We start from the raw sequence: 4,087 nt of genomic DNA, 5'->3' as shown, positions 1-4,087 counted from the left end.
TGTTCCAACTTGTGTGGTGCGCAGGGGCGCTGGCCGTGTGACGTCACCAAATCCTCTCCTAAAATGGAAACAGGCCCCGCCCCTGTTTATACTACTGCAAATAGACACGGAGGAGTCTTGACTACACGCAGGAGTAGACTGTTGAAATACACCGAGAGGTACTAGCAAATACAAAGATCAGTATTAAATACATTGAGGAGTGGGCTGCAAAATCCTCTGAAAGGTACTAAAATAATACACTGAGGACTAGACTGTTGAAATACAGTGAGAGGTAGTATAAAATACACTGGAGTATTAAATACACATTGTTGAAATACACTGACAGGTACTAACAAATACACAGATCAGTACTAAATAAACCGAGAAGTGGGTTGCAAAATACACTGAAAGGTACTAAAAGAAATACACTGAGTAGTAGACTGTCGAAATACACAGAAAGGTACTACAAAATACACAGAGGAGTGTTAAATACACTGAGGAGGAGACTGTTGAAATACACAGAGAGGTACTAACAAATACACTGAGGACTATTAAATGCATTTAGGAGAACTAACTAAATAAACTGAAAAGTACCAACAAATACACTGAGGAATAGACTGTAAAAATACACTAAAATGTACTACCAAATACCCTGACGAGTGCTAATGGATATACTCTGAGAATTAACAAATACACTGAGGAATACACTCAAAATACAATGATAAGTACTAACAAATACACTGAGGAGTACTAACAAATAAACTGAGGAGTAGATTGTTAGAATACACTGAGAGGTATAAACAATGAGTACTAACAAATACACTCTTACTGAGAGACACACTGAGGATTATACTGTGAAAAATGCACTGAGAAGTACTAACAAATACACTAAGGGGTTTGAACAAATATACAGGAGTAGTCTTTTAAAAATACACTGACAGGTACTAGAATATATTTGAAGAGAATCTAATAATGCCATGAGGAGTACTAGAAAATAGCCTGAGGAGTCATTTCTATGCACTGAGAAGTAATACACTGAGGAGTACTGTTATAGAGTATTATTAAATTCACAGGAGAGCACTATTAATACACTGATGCATAAATGCATAATTTTAGAAAACATGCAGATGTGTACAAAAAATAGCCTGAGGAGTACAAGAAGGAATACCAAAAATACAACATTACAAAGTCCCAAAAATATATTATGCTCTATTAGTACTAGAAAGCTTGCAAAGCAGTACTAGAACATAGTCTGACGAGTACTATGAAATACACTGAAGAGGACTAGAAAATACACTGAGGAGTATAAGACAGTACATAGCGCTTACTTAAAAATATTCAGAGGAGTAGCCTAATGGATAAAAATGCTAGAAAGTAGACTGAAACACACTGCAAAATATGCTGAGGAGTAAAAAAAAAAATATACTGGAAAACGTGCTTATTGGTGCGAGAAAGTTGATCACAGAAGTGAAACATGCGACGCTCTAGAGTAGACAACTGTAGATGAAGCCAGCCAGCTTAATTTAGCTTCAACATTTTGGAACAGAATCTCAGAACTCAATGTTTTCCCACCAAAACAAACTGATTCATAATTTCAGCTCAGTACTGAATCATAATTTCATGGCTGATGTAATCAGTTAGTGACCTCAGGGCAAATGATAGCCAGCTTGTGGAAACATTTTTAGGACCAAATATAAATTTGTAATAAATTTGAGAATATCTTTGCCAATTTTAAAATGGCTACATTGCAGGTATTAATTTATAATAATTATTTATATAATTTATGATCCACTTTTCCTCAAGACATAGTAAATGATGAGTCTTAAAACCACAGAAAACATGTTTCTCAATCTTAATTCTGACAATTATAACATATCTATGAAGCATTCACAACTAAATCAGCAACAGTCAGTGTGTTCATGTCTGGAAAGAAAATGAAGTGTTGTTTACGTGGAGTCTGACACTCAAAAATTCTTTGTGGTTTGGTCACAGTTTTTTCAGCATCGGGAGAAGCCAGAGCTGTCATCACATTTTGAATCGAACACTGCTAAACTCATGAAAGCACATGATGAGTTCAGCTTACCACAAAGCAGTGAGGAGAGCCAACACAGACATCTTCAATGTGGAACAACTGAAGAGTTTGTCTTCAGTCTCAATAAAAAGCCAAATGTGAGAATACTGTAACTGTAAAAGATCCTTTAAAGCTGGGCCAAAATGCAGACACTGCATTACTTTGCAATGCATACTATTTAATTAGATTTTTCCCAATAGGTTAAAGTTGTATGTTACTGTAGAGAGTATTTTTAGTGAAAGAACCTACGTCTTTGTCATTATAGTAAGTCCAGCACTACTGCTGTAAGCCTCAAGGATCACTTGAACAACAGCAAAGACTCAGCTCTTCATGAACATATTTATGAGGCCTTTCCAGTGGAATATCAACATACATACCTCTCTGAAAATATCTCTGGCTCTGTCCTAACCTGGCAATAGCCAGATTAATAATTGTGTAGTACTTGATAGTACTCCACAATATCAATCTGGGACCGCTCCATGTAAATCCGTTCGGAGGAAAGAGGCATGGATTGGACAATGCAACAGTATGTCCCGCCTCTGACAGGTTTGTTTTTAGCCATTCGTGGGATCTTCACAACGAGCGGAGCCAATTGGTAGATTAAACTCTTACCAAAACCCATAGGTAAAAAAGCACAAACATCTTTACCATCCAGAAATGCGCAAAGAGCCTCTCATTGTTCTTCCTTCAAAGAAGCGATACGAGATTCGGCTAAAACTGACTTAATAGCAGCATCTACACGATCGTTGTCCTCCGTTGCCATGTTTGTTTTGATCTACTGGCGCTTGGTGTCATCTTCACACCCGGATATCCCGCCCCACACACGAATACTGCTGCGTGATTGGCCCGTGCCAACTTGGCTCTGTCCGAACAGTGAAAGCGGGAGCGGTACAAGATGCTTTCTTGAGAGATTTGTGAACTCACAAATATCGTGAAAAATCAACTTGCTGGCAAGGTTAGCTCTGTCCAGGTCTGATCTTTAATTACTTGCTCCACCCAGCTGTCCAGTGTTTTGTTATTTTGTTTGTTGTCTGTTTATCTCTGCTTCCCATTTCTCTCTCCCATTTACCCTCACCCCAACTGGTCGAGGCAGACGACTGCCCTCCCTGAGCCTGGCTCTGCCCGAGATTTCTGGCTATTGAAAGAGAATTTTTCTTTTCCACTGTCATCAGTATGTTTACTCCAAGGGGTGGTTTAGAGTCATTAGGTTTTCAATGTATACAATACTGAAAGATGGTCCATTTTGCTTGTGGTAACAGGTTTAAAGGGCTGCATTTCACTACTTGATTGGGAATTCTGCTCTATTTAAAAAACGGCACATGTGAGCACAGAGAGCAGGAAAAGTAACTAAAGCCGAATAGGCAACACAAAAACAAAGTAATTACCCCTCCTAGTTCTTGTTACATGGTTTAAAATTGATCCTAGACCTTTCACTCTCTCTGAAAGTCCCTCAAGTTTTAGAGTTTACACAGAACTTTGATCAGGGGCCTACTGTATGATCAAAGCTAATGAATTGTTAGCAACATTAGCCTCACAGTGTGTAAACATACTATAAGTTATTTTCCTGTTGTTGTTGTGACATTGCCGTCAAAACTTAAAGTAATCCACTGGATCTTCAGCTCCTGAGATGCTGGGAACGCATGAAGACTCTTGTGTTTACTCTTGCAGCCACCAGCAGAACATTCAGTGGGCTTTGCTTGTGGCTGAGACATTTTAGAGTTAGCAGAAGTTAGAAAGAAAATAAACACGGTGGACTGAGAGGCAGCTGCTCTTAATGGTTCATCTGTATGCAGTGAGAGGGCAGGATAATACAAAGATTGAGCTGAACAGCTGTTGGTTAATTTGGCATGTTTGTGGGGTGGGCTTCAGAAAAGGCAGAAGTCAACGTATTCATATCTTAAGAGCTTTTACAAGTTTAGCCACTTTACAAGTTTATACCAAACTTTTTTTATTTTTACCATATGAGACCTTTAAAGTTAGTCAGGTAATTTTATGAGTATATATTATTACAGAGTCTGAACTTTAATATCTGAATTA

Source organism: Acanthochromis polyacanthus, chromosome 18, assembly GCF_021347895.1.
Source record: "Acanthochromis polyacanthus isolate Apoly-LR-REF ecotype Palm Island chromosome 18, KAUST_Apoly_ChrSc, whole genome shotgun sequence".
NCBI classification, from domain to species: Eukaryota; Metazoa; Chordata; class Actinopteri; family Pomacentridae; genus Acanthochromis; species Acanthochromis polyacanthus.
Note: the sequence above shows the minus strand (reverse complement) of the source record.